Source organism: Anopheles ziemanni, chromosome 3, assembly GCF_943734765.1.
Source record: "Anopheles ziemanni chromosome 3, idAnoZiCoDA_A2_x.2, whole genome shotgun sequence".
Lineage (NCBI taxonomy): Eukaryota > Metazoa > Arthropoda > Insecta > Diptera > Culicidae > Anopheles > Anopheles ziemanni.
In genome coordinates, this window is record NC_080706.1 from 72,170,164 (window position 1) to 72,190,858 (window position 20,695).

General features: G+C 40.4%; 1 pseudogene; it reads left to right on the top strand.

Moving 5' to 3' along the window:
* The first annotated feature begins 15,434 nt into the window (after positions 1 to 15,434).
* Positions 15,435 to 20,418, top strand: LOC131288873 (thioester-containing protein 1 allele S3-like; annotated as a pseudogene).
* Positions 20,419 to 20,695: the final 277 nt, after the last annotated feature.

The window sequence follows — 20,695 nt, forward strand, 5'->3', positions numbered from 1 at the left end:
TAGCACTGGCCGCCGGCACGGACAATGATACCGCCGTTCGTGTTTAATATGGACCGCGCATGGTTACAATAATCACTTTCACTCGCACTCGCCTGGAACAAACCGTAACGCAAACGAGGAAAAATCGAGAGCGAATCAGGTAATGGAGACGTTTTCCAGCACACGTGCACAAATTGCTTAAAACGTGTATGCCTTGTTGACTATTTGTGGCGTTGTTGTTGTTGATGGAAACTATTATATTTATCAGTTTATCTCAGTTTGTCTTCTCATAAAAATAACTCTAAATCTATTCGACGTACGCTTTATTGTGTTGAAAAAATAATCAATTTTAACGACATGTACTATGCGGAATATACTATGGATTTAATTGATTGGATAAATTTCAACATAAAGGGTACGGAATACGAACCTTAAACGTTAGCGTAATCGTGAAATTCTGCTGCTTAATCTGTCAAAACGAATTTTTTTGAGTAAAGAAGGAGAAGAAAAAAAGAATGAGTGAGTAAAAGAGTTGGTAGTCGCCATAGAGATTCGAATCCTAAGTTAAGAGTCAAATTTCAAACAAGGATTCGAAAAACAAATATTGATTGATTGATTGATCCCAGTTTGGGATTCGACTCTCTGTGGCGACTAGTAACTCTTTTTCTCACTCTTGGGATTCGAGTCCTTATTCGGGATTCGAATCTCTCCTTGAAAGTCGAATCTTAACTTGAGATTCGAATCTTCATGACGACTAGCAACTTTTTTACTCACTCACTCACTGTTTTGGGAGTCAAATCTCCTCGATGACTTATGAATCATTTTACTCGTGTTAACTCACAAAAGAGTGGCTTAAAGATTCGGCTCATCGTGTTGATTGTTCACTCTGATTCAAATCTTTATAAAGAGAAATTATTCTCATGCCTACTTCATACCCTATATCTTGCCTTGCACCATCTTGTAAATTCTTCTCATTACAGGCATCTTGTAAATAATGTCTTGCACGTAAAGAAGTGAACTAATAGTTCATTCGATAGCGTTTTTATCGAATACTTAACGAAACTCTGTGGTAATGTAGCTTAATTTTGCTTTTTTATTTGTAACGTAATAATGTAGCGTAATAAATTAGCCCTAACTCAAAAAATGCCATTTTTATCAAATTGCAAAACATTCATCTTTTGTATAATTTAATGTTTTAAAGCAAATCAATTATTATTTTATTCTCAAAAAGCATCTCGTTGAACGATCGTAGAAATTCATGCCAAAATAGTCTCAAAATGGGCGTATTTAATGCAAAAGAAGATCATTTCCTTCAGCACATTCCATTGAATGAATAAAACATATCCTAATTGTGATACATGGTCGTACTGGCTTGATCGCTGACTCCATAATTTTAAACGAAAATACTTGTCCCATACATTTAAATCGTACAACATAATACCGCACAGTAAATTTAAACTTTAAAGATTTGCTCCTTTCCCCCCACCACCCGGTTCGTTCGGTTGGATTTTCGCCGCTGTTTAATGTTTGCATGTTTGGAGCAGGGAAGGGCGTCCCAACGCACGGATTCACACTTCGGGCGCGACAATTTTCAATCTAAATTTATGACCATTGTAAAAATCGTATGTTCTGCCTTTCGTCAAACGGATTCCACCCTGGTACCTACCAAACGATCGATGCAGCACCACCGCGAAGACCCTTGGGAGGAATGGGGCTGGGCGGGCGAACAAAAAATCCTTTCCACAAACGAGAAATTGTATTTTCTCCACCCCCACTTACCCCTAAACCATCCGAAAGGGGACCGTGGCATGCTTTCTCCGCCCCACCGCCATCCGACACAGCTGAGCGGTTTTATCGTTCCAGCGGAATTCTTCGCCGAAATGGCAGAAACAGGCGCGAAACCCCGAGAAGCCTAGCCTCTTTGCGCGAAAATGTAGTCCGTTGTTGGCGGCTGGCAGGGAACAGAAGAAATCGAATGAAAAATAAAAGCAAGAGAAAAAAAAGGAAACCCGCTGTTGCGCGCTTGGAAATGGCTGTTACCTATCGGATGACAATAATCGTCGAAATCGAACTGTGACATAAAAATCATCTCCAAATAAAAAACCGAAGCCAGGCGAACGAAAAGCGAAACGAAACCGGGATGCGGTTGAAGAGTGGTACACCGCCAGTTACACTGGAGGGTTTTCCGAAACCGTATGGCTTCGCTGCCACGCTTTCTGGCGCATTTTATTTGCGCTTTCGAAAATTGGTTGTTCTTTTCTTAGAGATGATTTTCACTCAAAAAACCCCCATCAATGGGATCTCGAAAGGCGATGAGGAATAAAAAGTTTACTTCACCGTTCACTTAATTTTTTTCCCCTCCCGCCTACCGGAAAGGGAAGTTTTGAGAAAAATCTTTAGAACGTGTGGCGGCGGGAAAAATTCGGCAACATTTTCCCCCGTGATGAAAACAGCTCGCCCGCTAAAACCCGGGTCCGTTCCGTTTTGCGCGCATTCCACCATGAAGACATGTACGGCGAAATTGATCGAAGACAATAAATTTTTCCAGCGGGAACCGTTCTTTCGTGGAAAAGCCTACGCCGGTTCTCTGGTACCTCCTTCCCATCGGACCGAAAACGATGGCAATAAAATGAATCGGCCCCGCGAAAGACGAAAGGCGTCGGCAGTGAATAAGAGTGAGCGCAATGATTTTGGCGATAATGATGATTGTGATAGAAATGACAGGGATTTCACGTGCAAATCCTTCCCTCCCCCCATTGCGCGCTCCCACCCGGGCAAGGGGTTTGGCAAATGCCGGAGCCGAGGTTTACGCTTTCTTTCAGGCCTGGGAAATGGGACGGAAATTGAAGAAGAAATAACATAAACACGTACGATGCACGTCCACGATTGCGAAGAGGAAAAATGAAACAAAAAGTAGGGCTTCGCAGAGGAGAAAAGAACGCACCCGAAACGGTGATGGACAGTCTCGAGAGGATGGTAAAAAGAAAATTTTGCATGATTATTTTGATCGCCCGTTGATTGGCGTGCGTTCGTTCTCGGGGTAAGAAAAGAAAAACGCCCCGATTTTCGTGCAATTCGATTTGAAAATTTCGCGGAATGCGAAACGATAAACGAATCGATCCTTTGGGACGCCAGCACGTGTTGGGAAGGGAAAGAATCAACCAAGGCGGGTTTAAGGCAGCGCAATGAAAAATGATACCATTGTTTTTTTTTACCTGGGAACGAATTTGTAATGCTGGAAGATAAAATTATGTGACCCGATTACAGCTGTACACTGAGTTTGAAAGTGTTGATTAATAAGGAAACGCTTAACCAATGAATCATTTAAAATTAAGTCATGTTTCTTAAAAACGAGTCATTGTTTTTTAATTGTAAAACACATTTTTAGACAAAACATTAGATGCCTTGTGTTTGTTTTGTATTATGGAATCGAAACTAAATATTTTTGTGAATCTTGCGAACGAACTTGGTTTATAAACAAACATATATAAAAACAGAACTTTTCATAAATTCATTCATTCTTTTCAAGAATTCAAAGTAATTCTTTCAAAAAATTGTAGAACACATTTTTAAACAAAATGTAAGTTGTCTTGTATATATTTTGCACGTTGGAACCTAAACTAAATAATTTTGATAATACAAATAAATAAAAAAACAGAATTTTTCATAAACTCATTCATTCATTCAAAGTAATTCGTTAAAAAAAACTTGTAGAACACATTTTTAAACAAAATGTTAGTTGTCTTGTATATATTTTGCACGTTGGAACCTAAACTAAATAATTTTGATAAAACAAAAAAATAAAAAAACAGAATTTTTAATAAAATCACACATTCATTCAAAGTCATTCTTTCAAAGAAATTTGGGGAACACATTTTTAAACAAAACGTTAGTTGTCTTGCATTTGTTTTGCACGTTGGAATCGAAACTAAATAAATTTGAAAAACTTGCGAAATAACTTAAATTGAGGTATTTTCTTCAAAATACCATTTCATATATGTTATTCGAACAATACATTTATCTTGTTCTGGAGTCATTAGACTGGAAGTACATACACTGAATACGACATTTCCTATTCCAAGCCAAGTTGGAGCGCTGGAGCTCTCCAGCTAAGAACCCTTTTGCCTAACTGGCTTTCAGTACCAGAAGGTATTACCAATGCACAACGCTCCTGGCCACTTCTGTGATTGGGGATAGCGGAGCGAAATACGTGCGTCCCGTGCGATCATGAATGCTTTCCTTTTGGAGGCGATAAAATGCATAAAACATAAGACATACTTTCGTTTTCGGCCAACCTCTTTTTTTCCCGCCTCCCAGGCACCGTGGTCCATCGGAATCGATTGGAAGCCTGATTCGGCCACCGGAACCAGCAATCACACTTAGTAGAGGCGTACCGGCTAACATACACCAAATGCGCTGCAGTTTTCCTTCCCCTCCACGAGCGGTTCGAGTGTCCGAAAATTGGGTTCGGAGAGGTGGGCCTTCCGAATCACTCCGTTACCGGAGAAAAGGGAAAATCATTGGGGCTGCACCGAGTAAATATAATTCCGTTGAGGAGCGCAAGGGAAATCCCGGAAGGTGGTGTGCTCTGTAGTGAAGATACTTATCGGAAAAATGCCCAACGAGGTGGTGGCTCGTTTTTCCATCATCAAATCTAGCTTTGGAGCCGGGTAGAAAAATCGTACAAAGGTTGCTGCCCCCAAGCAGGGGACATTTATTGGTGGAACGTCCAGAACGAATCAATTGGCGTAAATATATATGCGCCGTAAAACGAACCGAAGCAAATTAAATCGAAACATTCCCTTCCGGTGCAAATGCAGTGACCGATTTCGTTCAGGGACACATCGAACCATACCCAGGGATTGGGCAAACCAATATTATTAGCCAAATTTATTTACTATTTATTGGAAAATAAATTTGGAGCTCCTGAGCAATGTTGAGCTTTTGCGTTTAAGTTTTTCTATTTTAAAAGTATTTTTCTATATTTTATTTATTCGACATTTTTATAACTTGGTGGTTATTTCAGGTAGAGGTTTGATTTTTATAAGCTTCAATGACTTTCATCACGACTTCTACCAGCTTTTTTTAACTTTTGCTGGCATAAGTGAAACCGAGATTCACTATTAGTTTTTGGGGTTCTTATACATCGCTCGCATGGATGAATCTGTCGAAGAAAAGGAAAGTCCTGCAGAAACATCTCAGAACTGGTGTGACACTTTATTGTTTTCATTTCGATTGTGGACGAAAGTGATTTCTTTTGTGCAAACACAATCGTGCGAGGTTTTCGTCACTTCCGTCGTTTATTAAATTGCCACAACCTGTCACCAGAAGTGCTTTGATCAATGTTAAAGAGGGCGTTGGTAAAAAAAGGAAGCAAATTGGAAATTCGATAAACGTTTTGGGTGGTGGATTTTTTCTGTTTCTATTTGTCGTACCTTTGGAAGGGGATCTTTAAATCGAATTGATTTCAATCTCATTCGACCAACGGTCATGAATGAGGGATAGGTGATGCTACACTACACCGATCAATTGCTGATACAAAAAAAGAAAAAACAAATGGCTGGAAACTCGAAGGAAAACCACCACCCAGAAACCGCCCTCTTGGTGCATATGGCTTCGGGCTACATCTGTTGTGATTTCATTTCGGTTTTGCGCACGACTACGTGATCCTTTAATCGAATCAATCATCGAATTGTACCGTATCGTATTAAACATTTCCATCATGTTATCGCCGGCGCCTTTTCTTCCCGCACCGTGCGTCGCTTTTGTGTGAAGTTTCCACACACACACACACACACGAGCGGATGGCCGAGGCAAGGATTTACTGGCGTCAGGATGGCAAAAAAAACCGAACCCAGCTTCGGAGGCTCGAACCTTTGCCGCACATTGCTCATCAACACAAACGCACACGCGCTGAGTGTGATGAAAAGCCACGATGCAATCGATAACAATTATGATAATCCGCTTAGTGCGCAAAAGGCGCTGCTTTGGCCTTTATTTCCGTTAATTAATCCTACACCAAAGTCTGAGTGCCAAGGCAGGCGAGAAAACCCGACCCGACCCGGACCGGTTTCGGCAGCCTTGGTGGGCCTTTCGTGCAGTCGGGAGAAATGGCCGGCGGGGAAATCCGTTCGCAATGGAAATCGGCACCTGGCACACCGTTCTGTCCAGTTGATCTCCCCCGTTGTCACCTTTGCCACCTTCAGCCGAACGCTGCTTCCTGGGGTAAAACTTTCTTGAGTCGAGAATTGTTTCGCATTTCCGGGCGTATCGAAATAATTACGTAAGATTTCATCATTTTAAGGTGAGGTGGGAAAGTGCTCGGATAGAACCCAGTACCAAGTAACGTGCTTTGTGCTAGGAAATTAAATCCAACTCAACCAGCCTAGGCTGAGGCACCTTTTAAGTAGATATCAAGAAATTGGGCAAGCGAAACAGGACTCTTGGACTATAAATGTGATATAAAGATTTAGTTGCAAAGAAAATGAATAGTACTTGAAATGGAGAATTCTACACTTGATTATATATTAACTTTGATTCCTGTTTAAAGTACTCGAATCAAGAAAATGTGTTAGAAACTATTTTTACAACATGAAAACTACTAACACATTAAAATTTACATATTAAGCAATTCAACTTTCTCTAACATTTTAACATCGTTTTGTTATCCAGATTGATTTCATTTTATTTGAGATTTTCAGTGGCCAACTTGCGAGCTCGCAAGGTGCCCTGATCCTAAAAGGACCTAGTTCGTAAGTTTTATACTCAAACAAATATTCTACAGATTTAAAAAAATCTGCATACAATCATCGGGTAAAATATATAAAAGTCAACGTTGTCTGTATATATATATGTATGCACTCGCATCACGCAAAATCTACCGGGCCGATTTGTACCAAACTTGGCAGAAAGGTAGCTAATTTTCCATGGTTGAATGATCTGAACTTCGTTTGTTGATATCCCCATCCCTCCCTACCCCTCCCGAACACCTAACCTCTAAAATTAATGAAAAACAATTATAATTCAACAATTATTGAACGGATTTTCATAAAAATTGGTACAAATACTCCTTACATAGGGACATATCATGGGTTAAAATTTCATCCATCTAGGGGAAGGGAAAGAAGTGCTCTCCCACTATCAAATACCTCAAAAATGGTAAAAATGCAATATGGGTATCAATTTCGAGGTATTTGTGGTCTCTAAATCGAATGGCCTCACTCTTAATGTTCATCTGAGCCCAGACTCCCTTTATCTCCTCCTCTTTAGTAAAAAAATAGGAAACAAAAACTAACCAAAAAAAGCGTTCACTCTAATCATATGTATGCTACGCAAAATTTACTTAGTCAATCTGTACCAAACTTGACTGGAATGTTGATAATTTTTTATTCTTTCGAATGTCCTTCTTCCCTTCCCCTTTCCGAACACCTATCCTTTAAAATGTTGAAAAACAATAATAATTCAATAATTATGGAATGTGATTTTACAAAATTTGGTACACATACTATTTAAATATGTAGCCATCATGTAATAAAATTTCATCTCTCTAGGAGAAGGGGTAAGAGGGGCTACCATACCCCCTGGCTCAACAATGGTTACAATGCAATATGGGTATCATTATCGAACAATTTGGGGTCACTAAATCGAATGGTCACAGTTTGTGTGCTCAATCTCATCTCTCCTACGTAGCAAATATTCTCAATCGAACAAAATTGGTCTAATCAATTTACACCAAACATAATTATAAGAAAGGCATTTTTTCAAGTGTGAAATGTCCGACATTCCTATGCATCCTTCCTGCCTATATCTTTCTATCACCAGAACAATAGAAATTATGTAAATACATAAGATGCTACCTTACGACGGATGGCCTTAGTCCCAATATTCTATCCCTTTTGTTTTCTCCTTCTTTTCCTTTTCTACAACTAAATAATGTAGGCTTGACTCAAAACACGCTAATTCTGATGACATACATACAACTGTATTACGCAAAATGTTTTGGTCTGGTGTGCACCAAACTAGACTTAAGGGTAGTCAATTTTGTTGTAGAATTTAATTTTGTAGATATGATCACTCTTTGTTACCTCTCCCGCAAACTTTCACAAAACCTTATTTCCAAACGATCAAGCGAAATAATTTAATGAAACCTTAAATCGTGGTTAAAAACAAAAAAACATAAATTCTGCTACTCTTATAATTTACTTTACTTCGTGGATTGGCTTTTCGTTTCTTTAAACTGCCGGACGTCGATTATATGTTGTCCTGGTCCAACTGAGGTTTAAGCACAGATTTTCTCATACTTGCTTCAATTGGTTAATTTTAAATGGTTTCACTAAGCAAAGTTAGATAATGAATGCAAAATGTATTTTAACATGGTTTCGTCGGCTAAAGGTTATACTAAAAAATAGAATTTTAATAAAATAACTTAAGATTAAATAGAAAAACTTAAGATTGTAAAATTCAAGATCTTGAATGAAAAAACTCTTTCACACACAAAACTTTCGTCTGGAATTTATTTCTACCCAGATGAAATCGGGTTAATCAGCTAGTCGGGTAATAAATTTGAGCAGGATAATAATAGACAGCTTTACTGTATCCATTAAAAATCGTTCTAAAAAACGAAATAATGAAAAGATAATCCGGTTTAAGAGTAACAGAAGAAAAATGTTTTATAGTTAAATCAATATCCTGTTAGATGTTGCCATGCATTTGAAAAAACTTAATATCGTTCTAAATAAAAATCGTTATTTCTACTAATACGAGTCACGTGATTAAACGTAGACTTTATGCGTTTCTTGAAATAGGAAGTAAAATTGTATAATTTTTTACTCTATTTATTGAAAAAGAATTGTTCGAAAATATTGACAAAATCATGATTCGATGAGTCCGCCAGATAACTTTTTGATTGTAGGATAAAAGTATCAGGTAACAGTGATTTTTATGAAAAAAAAAACAAAGTACATGTTATGGCTAGGGGCCCAAATTGGTTTTCACTGGAAATTTCCTGGATATTTTCAAAAATACTGAAAACGCATGATTAAAAATCACACCACACGGTGCTATTGAAATTGATTTCAACGAGCTTTCATTTCATCTCGTGATGATATCAATTACGGTTTTCACGAATTGCTCATGGACCCGATCCACAATTAATTTACTGAACCTAATAATCTTTTCTGGGAACACATTTCAATTCCTGTAGCAAAGAATTCCACATGAGTATATCGCGTTATCGGACTTTAGAATCTCTCTTAAATGAACATGTTTGTATTATGTTAAATTTAACATAAAATTGATCGTTAGAAAAATTTACACAAGGAACAATATCCACAACGGATAAGTATTTCGCAAAGGTCGGCTGGTTTCCGATGCAGCTGTTGTTGACCGCAAGCGCACGTCTTCGCTACCGATGAACTTTTTCCGTGAGATCTTACTTTGCCCGCACCTCGGAAGACGCTGTCGGATCATCTTCCACCCGTCGGTCTCAGCTTCCGGGACTTTTGGGGGACAAAAATTAAATTTAAAGAACTCCCATGCCCATCATCGTCACGTCCCGGGCAGACATCGAGCCATGCGATGGCGCTCTTCCTGTTTTTCGCTTGCCGCCAGCTGGTACCATGTCCATGTTTTCCCGGCGTAGCTCACGGAGGACGGAAACACGAACTGGAGAGTAGTGCGCACCCGGAAACACAGCTGTCACTGAAGTGCTTGCGTAAAAGGGCAGAGAAAAGGGATATTTTCAGGACATTTTCAGAACCCTCGTAATGGTGCTGGATTGCGCTCCCCGCTTGCCCTCCCCAAGGGTGTAGAAGTTACCCCATCTTGGCAATAGGTAGAAGAAGAAAAAATCGCCCACGAAGAAACCAACATTCGAAGAAGGGGAAATTTCCCTCGGGCAGAACGACCGGTGGAGAAACTTTATCATGCTGGCTCAAAACTCCTTCCGGTGGGTTTCAATCTGTTGACACAGCACTAAAATGAAGCTTGGATTTATTTTCATTCACCTCGACCATCTCGCTGTCTTGTAACAAGCAAGAGGAAGCCCGGCTGCCTGCGACGAACTGTTAGAAACAGATCGAAGAAAACGAACCGAAAACTTGTTCCATCCTCTCTCGTTCGTGTTAAAATAAAAACCTAGCCAAAGCTCGAGCGTCGAGCTACGGGGGTCGATTTTTCGGCAAATTGTGATCAACTCAATTTTGTCAGCTTTTTGCACCCCTTTCCCGGGCTGCCCCACTTTTCCCCCACGATTCCTCTCCAATCTGTGGCAGAAGTGACGGAAGGTCCGGAAGCGAAAACCCCTGCCAGGAGTTTCGATGCGTTCAAAAATGGAGGAAAATCTTCGCCAGCCAAATCACAACCAAATCGTGCTCGAAATGGTTCAGAGAAGGTAAAAAAATAGACCATCTTACACACGACCACTCACACAGCTGGGCTGGCGGCAGATATATTAAATTTAAAGTGATTTCAACTATGGCCTGCGCACCGCTTGGGCAAGAAAGTTAGCCGAAGGGTTTCGAGAAAATTGCACCGATTCGGGAAGGGAAGGAGTGTAAGTTGTTGACCAGTTTTCCATGTCACCGTCACGCACCGGCAAGGACACGCGCGCGCGGGAGCGGGTGTGGGAAAATAAATCCCTCGAATTAAACCGGCACCGGGGAGAAGAGTGTGGCACCAGATGGTCAGTTACGGGAGATTTTTGACGAAATTTCTGTAAACCACCCGATGGGAAGGGATTTTGTTATGGACCCGATCGGACCGGAGGTTGTTGGAGTGTGTAAGTACGTGTTTTCAAATCGGTTTACGAGTTGGACGATGACAAATTATAGTCTAACTGATTCAATGTTTGGAAGGATTTTAAAAGTGATAGGAAAAACTTATGTTGATGTATAAAATCAACGTCATTGGATATTCAATAAATGGGAAATATAAATTCCACACAAAAGCGGAAAAGAGACCAATATTAAAAACCAACCCAACTCGGCATGCAAATTATGAGAAAGGACATGCACGGTACATCCAGACATCCTCCGGGTTTGAGGTTGCATTCAAAGGCCGACGTTGTGGCGTAACGGGGGAGGGAAAAACTGGACACGATGGTAATAAAGTAGGCAAAACACAACCCCTTCGTTTATTGGTTGTCATAGACTGGCGTCGGAGGGTTTCGCCGTACGACGGTTTTCCAACGCTCGGGGCTTGCTGTTGGCAGTACGCGCAACAATTTACGACTCCACCAACTATGGCGGATGGAAAACAAGAGTGGTGGAGCGTGGAGTTTTGTGCGAAAAATACGATACCCAATCCCCGGTCGGTCGTTGACGCCTTCGAATGATTAGTGGTGTTTGGCGAAAATCGTTGCTCTGCAGGATGCAGTTTGCAAACGTTGTGTTGTGGTGGGGAGGATCGTCCGTTAGGAAAACTTTCCGCCAGCGGTTCTTTCGTCCTCGCGTTATTATCGTCGGCCGGTCGGAGATCAGCAGTTGGCGATAAAGAAGGATGGTTAGATAAGTTGTTTGGACAGAAGGCGAAAATTATCAATATAAAAATAACTTTTTCCTTACATGTATTTCTGCTTTTGATTAATTTTTACGTTTTCACATAATTTCACTATGGTAACGGTATCAATAGTGGCGCAGTTAGTCTTGTAACAAACGATATGATGTAATTTATAAGAGTTAAAAACACAATATTTTACATATTTGTTCCAATTATGATCGAAACACGGCTTTTCATCTAAAAACACCTATTTTAACCGTAAAGCGCGAAAACATCTATTTTAACCGAAAAAAAGCGATTTTTTCTCTTAGTTGGTTGTTTCAATAATAGTGGTGTGGTTCCTATAGTTGTAATATCGTGTTCTTATTGTGGTGGTAGTTCTTGGAAATGACTGAATATATTTTGACTTTGACTTAGTTTTGAAGCATTTTTTAAACAGAATGGCAAAATTACTCATAGACCGTTGCATTTTCTTAGTCATATACCACCTTTCGCAAACCAATAGATTTTGCAGTTATTTATAGTTATTTATATTTTGCAGTTATTTAAATTTTATGTATAGGAAATCATGGCATACCTTATAAATTCTAAAGAAATCCCGCATTTTAGTACAACCTGTTTAGAAAATATTAATTTTGAAGCCTTAATTTATTACGGAATGAGAAGGTTTATCTTTTAAACATTCCGCAGAAGATCAAAGAACATTTCATAGAAGAAAAAATACCTGTATTTATTTGGTATTTATTTCATCGTACAGTTAGAATTTTATCCCACTACAACCCCTATTGGTATTAGCACCACTATAGGAGCACTTACGCTATTGTAAAATCTGACTTTTAATATGATAAAGTAAAACATAAGCCAATTTTATTTGCAGAAAATATGAGTAAACAAGTTAAATTGTTGGAAAAACCAAGTTAAAAATTATATTATCCTAGTTCCAAAAAACCTTTCCCGGAACTTTTCGTGAAGAAATGCGTTACGAAACTTAACCGACGCGAAGCTCGGGTGCGCTGTCATGGGGAAAAGGCCTCGGGAGTGGTATGATTTGTTTCGCCACCTTCCTCCCTCCCTCCCGCATCGCATTGGCAGGCCACATTTTCCGCGTGAAATTAAAAGCACGATTGTTAACCAAAGTCCCCGTACCGCAACCAGACGGAGACGACGCCCACCAGCGAGCAACACGCGGCACATCCCCCGGGCACATGTTTTTCCCACCCCCCCAAGGGTATCTATCTTGTGCCTTGGGGAAGCGAAACGGCCTCCCCCAAGCAACCCTCCGGTTTTAATGCATACGAGCAGGACTTTTCCGCGAAATGCGCGAATGGAAGTACAGCAAAACAAAACCCCCTCGGAACGAAAGGGAGCGCGCAAGTGCTGAGGCGCAGGAGATTTAAAATTGAAAAATAAATTTACATTTTATATGAGTATCCGAGGTGATTTATTGTTATCTGACTTAACTAGCCCGACCGGTCGTCTAGTGTTTCCATACGGCGTGCCGGGGGGGAAACACGATACCCTCCCTTCCATGCTGGCGTGAGGCAAAACGGTGCGGAAACTGGGACTTTGCCGCAGGATTACCCGCCAGACGGTGGTAAATTATCCTGAGTCACTTGTCTTCGTGTCGGTACCAACTCCTTTTGCACTCCCCGCCTTCCGCATGGGGAGCTCCAGTTTCTTGGTGGTGGAAAGAAACCACCGGAAATAAACTCCGGCGTCCGGGGTTGGCGAACCAGTCGGGCCCACTCACCGTCCGGAAGGATCCAAAAATAGAAACTACTACTACAACCATTCTCATCACACGTCGGCAATAAAAACTACCATCCACGGTTTCCGTTTTCAACATTTTCATTCGTCACTATCGATTAAACAGCCATTCATCATAAAATAATGATTACTCATCAATGGACGCCCCCGTTTTTTTCCCCTCGGATGGCTATCGGGTGGCGCGGGTGGCAAAGATAGTTAGCGAGATACCACCAACACTACCAGTAAAAGATATACAAGGGAAAGGACAGGATGAAAAAAGGTGACTAGAGTAAGCCACCAGCGAGCAGAGAAAGAGGGAAAACCCCGAAAGGATTGCTGGAAAACCGCCAACACTCGTCGCGACCGAATCCATCAGAGGACCACGATGCCGGTTTTTACACTTGAGGCCACAGAAAAATGACGTGACCGGGGACAGATGGCGGTGGATTGCAGGCTATGCCGCGTACCAGTGCTGCAACATGATGCTGCACTTTTTTGCAATCGTCAAACGGACCCCGGAGGCAGAGAATGCTTCTACAGGGTGCAGTCCTTTCCAGCCCATCGCTTAGCGGCACCCTCTCGAAACAAAAATGAACCAGGGAAAAGAGAACAACTACTCTTCAATTTGTTTTCCAGAAGTCATTTTTTTCACTGTGCATGTCTCTAGAAAGACCAATCGAAAGTCAAAATGCACCCGAAACCGGTGGCGAACCAAAAAAAAAAACGCACCCGCGTTGATGGAGGACGATAAAATATAACCCGCCATCGGAAACGCGGAAAGGCCCCGATTGCGATACTTATGGATTTCCATTAGCCTGTATCGAATGCAGAAATGACTACCGCATGACGTGGCAGGATTATTACGGCGCTGGGGGTGGGGGAAAATTTTACGAAGAATAATAGTCATCGAGGCACCGATGGATGGTACGAGCTTGGAAAGGGTAAAGGCTTTGATCAAGTTTAATCTATTTCTGGTTTTCTATCAATTCATCATCATGAAAATGGAATGTTAAGGCAGGCAATAGAATTAACCGATAGACCGAACGCAATAGCGTATATCGAATTTTCGCGTATTGCGGATTTCCTCTGCCATATCGTTCATACCTCATATTGAAGAGTTGACACTGAGAGGGAACCGCTTATTTAACATATCTTCTGTCCAAATCACTAATAAGCGTTCCACTTCTTCAATTGTATCATTCATTTGTATCAATCAACGGATAAGATTTCAAAACAAAATGCATCCATTTGTTTTTTTTTTTTGTCTACTGGCATACCCAAAATAACGAATAAAACCACCGCGCGAAGCGCGAACCTGCTAGAAAGAGCGCAAGCAAGCGAGAGAGTATTTCCAGAGATCACGCTGTAAAAGCTGACACTAGTCCGAAAAGGTAGTACTTTCGTAAGTTGGCACAGAAAGCGCACTTTCTCTCTCGTTTTTTTGCCATCCGAGATTTGGTCGGTTTTGCTCGGCAGGTCCATTATTCTAATTTTGTATGAGTAGCGACACCGAATCAGACCGCGAGTTTTTTTCGCGCTCCCGTGTTTGTTGGGCCATGGCCAACCCTCGGAAGGAAATTTATTATAAGAGAAATAATAATAACAATAATAATAATAATAATAATAATAATAATAATAATAATAATAATAATAGTAATAATAATAATAAAAATAATAATAATAATAATAATAATAATAATAATAATAATAATAATAATAATAATAATAATAATAATAATAATAATAATAATAATAATAATAATAATGATAATAATAATAATAATAATAATATTAATAATAATAATAATAACAAAAATAATAATAATAAAATGGTAAAATCCCAAATCAAGCTGCCCCAGTCAAAATCGAAAAAGGTAAGCAATAGGTATAACAAATGCCGTTTTGTGAACCGTTTGAATTGAATTGAATTGAAGTTTATGAAAATTACGCTACGCAATCAACCTAGTAGTGCGGTATGTGGGGGGCCCACGGGCCCCATACCGAACACGCTAATCAATGGGAATTTACCACTATCAAGCGAAGTTGATGTCAACCACGGCACACAATAATCAAGATTACGGGGAATACCCATATTTGGTGGATATCTTCCAAGATTGCTCATTGATACACTCCACCAGCAGAAAGACGCGTCAGATTCAGTTAGAACGGCTCGGAAAGCAGACGTCAAAGTGCTTATTCGCGGCATCAAGATGTTGCAGTTCGTAAGGTCACGATTATTTTTGGTGCTAACACTTGTCAGTGCTACTCATGGGTACATTGTGTTTCAACTTTCCCTACCTTATGCTGCACGCTAAAATCCAAAATAGAACAGTATGGTATTTTACACAGTCTTTTTGGATGTCCTTTTCAGGTTGCTTGTGATTGGCCCGAAATATATCCGATCGAACCAGAACTACACGCTGGTCATAACCAATTTCAATTCGTCCTTGGGCAGAGTGGATCTGAAAGTGAAAATAGACGGTTCAACGGAAGGTGGTAAAACCATACTCGGCCTCTCCAAAACAGTGGATGTGCGACGCTTTCAAAATCGTTTGGTGAACTTTGAAGTACGTTTTCTTCGCCGGTAACTGACACGCGGTATTAACATACTGTTCCTTACAGTTCCCGGATTTGGTACCAGGCAACTATAAAATCACCTTGGATGGCCTACGTGATTTCAACTTTCATAAGGAGGCTGATCTCATACTTAAAACAAAATCAGTTTCTGGTTTGATACAGCTCGATAAGCCAGTCTTCAAGCCCGGTGATACGGTCAACTTTCGTGTGATAGTGTTAGACACCAATTTGAAACCTCCGGCTAACGTGCACACGGTGAATGTAACCATTCAAGATCCACACGGGAATGTGGTCCGCAAGTGGTCGGCGGGTCGTCTTAATCTTGGAGTTTTTGAGAACAAACTCGAAATAGCTCCAACGCCACTGATGGGAATGTTTAAAATGTTCGTGAAAATCGGTGAAGAAGAACTGGTGACAAAGTCGTTCGAGGTGAAAGAATATGTACTCTCTACTTATGAAATCGACGTCTACCCTACGAAGGTGCCGCTGAGAGAAGATCAAGCGCTCGACTTAACGGTAGTAGCCAAATACTTCACCGGTAAACCGGTACAAGGGACGGCTGTTTTGCGCCTTTATTTGTCAGATGATATGATAGATCAAACAAAAACGTGGGAAGTTTACGGTATGGGTCAGGTACAACTAAAGTTTAATGGTCTTCTCGATTTTTACGACCGTCAACACGATGTGAATATCAATTTTACATTCATCGAGAAATACACAAGTAAGTATTGGAACGTTCTCCGCGTTGGTTTGATAGGCTTTCAACATTAAAAAAATTATAATGCATATTTTCAGACCGCACCCTAACAATACAAAAGCCAATAACGGTGCACCAGTACCAATATCACGTTGAACTGGTAAAAGATAGTCCTGCATTCCGGCCAGGCATGTCGTACAAATGCGATATTCATGTGAAGTATCACAACGGAACTCCCGCAGTGAATGTCGAGACAGAAGTGACCATTTCCGGCATCAAGGATGACTATAGTGAAACTCGAACTAGTGACAAGAATGGAGTGATCAAGCAAATGCTTATGCCGTCGACAGATTCAAACATGATTAATATTAATGTGGGTACTTTTATGAGTAAATCAACTGCACTTAATTTAGACTTCCCTTAAAATCCTCCGTTTTTCCCATCCTTATTCCAGGTGAAAATAGAAGAGAATGATCTCCTGGACGAGAATATCCATAAAGTCGAAACTACCACAGATGCTTACGTCAAGATTGAACTTCAATCAAAGTAAGTGCCTCTCTATGCTCTATGCACTTCCTCAAAACTAATAAAAATTCAATCTGAAACTCTCTTTTCTGTAGGATAATGTTGAATAAACCTATCAAGTACTCGATAACCTGCACAGATAAAATGCAATTCCTCGTGTACTACCCTTGTATCCAAGGGGAACATCATCGACGAAGGATTGCTGAGACCCCCCAAGCTCCCTAAAGTTTCACTTCAAATTAATGCCAACATCAAAATGATCCCGAAATCGAGAGTCATAGTAGCAACCTTAGCTAATAAAACGATAGTTTACGATACCATGGAGATTGAATTCAAGGAGCTGAGTAACAATGTGCGTCATGGTTTAAGGGCATTTTGAAAAATCAGTTTGAAAAGTAAAAAGTTTATATTTATTTGTTCCTTTTCTATTAGTTTAAAATGGAGATCGATAAGGAGGATGGTGAAGTACTTCACGTGAAACCTGGACGCCAAATTGAACTGAAAATGCAAGGTCGGCCTGGATCCTATGTAGCTCTTGCAGCTTACGACAAAAGCTTACTCCAGCACAACGGTAATCATGATGTGCTCTGGGAAAACATAGAGGCAGTGTTTGACGGCTTCGATGATATCCAGAACAATGAATACGATAAAATGCATGTAAGCAAAGCCAAGCTAGAACGAAAGAACTGGTTAATCATGATGGATTTGATGTTTCTTTTACAGAGTATGGGACTCTTTGCCCGAACTTTGGACAGCTTACAACTTGAAGGTGGTGCGTATTCTAATTGATTTTAATAGTATGACAGAGTAGTATTTAAACTAGTTCCGCATGATTGTTGGCTCATAATTGTTGTCAGTCAACCATTAAAGCATCTTGATAATGTTTTAGCAAACGATAAGTTGGCTAGATTGGAATCGGATGGCTCGGCCGCGAAGCTCATCCCGTATCGCACATATTTCCCGGAGTCTTTTTTGTGGAAAAACCTTACGATTCCATTCAATGGTCGATGCAACTTAATTGAAAATGTACCAGAGTCAACCGCAGCCTGGTCGCTGACAGGTTTCTCAATCGATCCCGAGTACGGACTGGGGATCATCAAACAGCCGATCGAGTTCATCACGGTTCAGTCGTTTTACATCGTCGATAATCTTCCATACTCCGTAAAGCGAGGTGAGGCAGTTGCGCTACAGTTCACCTTGTTCAACAACCTCGGCTTAGAATCCATTGCTGATGTAACAATGTACAATGTTAGGAATCAAACCGAATTCGTTGGGCAACCTGCAGGAGGTGAGTTTGTCTTTCTATGTTGAATCTATGAGTCTAAAATTATTTGGCAATTTCAAATTATCTGTCGCATTTAGCATCCAGCTACACGAAGTCCGTCAGTGTTAAACCGAACGTCGGCGTTCCTATTTCATTCTTGGTAAAACCCAGGAAGCTTGGAGAGATGGCTGTTCGCTTGAAGGCTTCCATTATGGGGGGCCGAGAAATTGATGCAATCGAGAAAGTGATTCGAGTTTTACCCGAAAGTTTAATCGAGAAGAAGATGGAAACACGTATATTCATGCAAAACACCTATGCGAATAAGTATTTTCCCATCATCTTGGATATAGATAAAAAGGCTGATGTTGGATCGCATCACATCTCATTTTGTGCCAATCGTGAGTATAGATACAATTAATTTCAAGCACTTTGGTTTTGCAACATTTCAACAACATGTTTTGTTTCTTCTTCTAGCAAACATTCTCACTACCGTTGTACAAAATTTAAAGGATCTTATCGATGTTCCAACTGGCTGTGGAGAGCAACGTATGATTGGGTTTGTGCCAAACATCATCACCCTCGATTATTTGTATGCCATTGGATCAAAGGATACACATTTGATCAACAAAGCCCAATCAATACTCCGATCTGGCTATCAAAATCAGCTGAGTTATCGTCAAGCAGACGGTCCCTTTGGAGTGTGGCGAACAAGTGAAGGAAGTGTGTTCTTGACAGCTTTTGTAGCAAAATCAATGCAAACTGCATCAAAATACATCAGTGAGGTAGATGCGACAATGGTGGCAAATGCCTTCCGATGGTTGGCATCGAAACAACATAGCAGTGGGCGATTTGATGAAGTAGGAAGGATTACCCTTTACCATATGCAAAGTAGTTCGTTGGATGGAATTGCACTGACTTCATACGTGCTGATCGCATTCCTGGAGAATGATAGTGCCAAGGTGCTGCACGCAAATGTAGTTGCGGCAGCTGTACAGTACGTTGCTGCTCGGCTGCTCCAAGTAAATGACCTTTACGATCTATCTATTGCTACATACGCTATGATGTTGAGTAAACATCATCGGAACCATGAATTTATTGAAAATCTAATCTCTAAGTCAACCGTAAATGATGATAGTACCATCAGATATTGGTCAAGAGAAGAATTTAGTGTTGAGACAACGGGTTATGCACTATTGGCAATAATTCAGGCGGAAAAATATTTGGACGGAATTTCTATCATGCGTTGGCTTGTTAACCAACGGTACTACCGTGGAGGATTTCAACGAACGCAAGACACATTCGTTGGATTGAAAGCACTCACCGAACTGGCCAAATTAATATCGCCCTCAAGAAACGATTACTCCATCCAATTGAAATACAAAACGGAAACGCAGATCTTCCATGTAGCATCACAAGAAATCGAAAAGGAACAATGCACGGATATTCCAAGCGATGTTAAGAAAATCGATATAAACGTTGGAGGATTGGGCTTTGGGTTATTGGACGTTAAATACGAGTACGCACTGGATCTGCGAAATTACACCCACCGATTCGAATTAACCCTCGAAAAGCTGAACACCAACTCCGATTACGAGTTGAAGCTGAAAATATGCGCGAATTTCATTCCCAAGCTTGCAAATGAGCGCTCCAATATGGCGCTGGTAGAGGTAAACTTTCCCAGTGGCTACGTTGTTGATCCCCATCCTATCACCGAGACAACCACGGTTAACCCGATACGGGTAGGTACGAGATAGAAAGTAGATTGGATTTACCCCAATTGACCAACAAAAATACTTTTCACAGAAAATTGAGATACGTTTCGGTGGAACTTCAGTGGTGGCTTACTACGATAATATGGGAATAGAAAGGAATTGTTTCCACATCACAGCCTACAGACGTTTCAAAGTGGCTCTCAAGCGTCCAGCGTATGTGTTAGTGCACGATTATTACTATCCCCGTAAGTACCGGGTGTAATCCAGGGATAAACTAACATCAACTAATATGCTCTATTAATTGATGATTTTTCGATATAATTCCAGAACTGAACGCCATTCAAGTTTACGACGTGGACCAAGAGAATATGTGCGACATCTGCGATAAGGAAGATTGTCCCGCAGAGTGCAATAAATAAAGAATGTTTACCTAAAACTAAGCGGCCGGATTGATCCGTAATGTTAAATCGTAATTTTCAGAATACTCTATAAAGAACACTGGTAAGAGTATGAGCTCTACATGTAAAGATTACTATAAATAAATAATAAAATCTCTTCTCTATATCTATAAAAATGAATGTTTGTATGTTCGTGATGCTAAAACTCAAAATCGGCTGGACCAATCTTGATGACGTCTTCGTATGATTTGTTCCTTTTTACCCAAGAAAGGTTTAGGAAAAAAGAGAATTTGAAAAT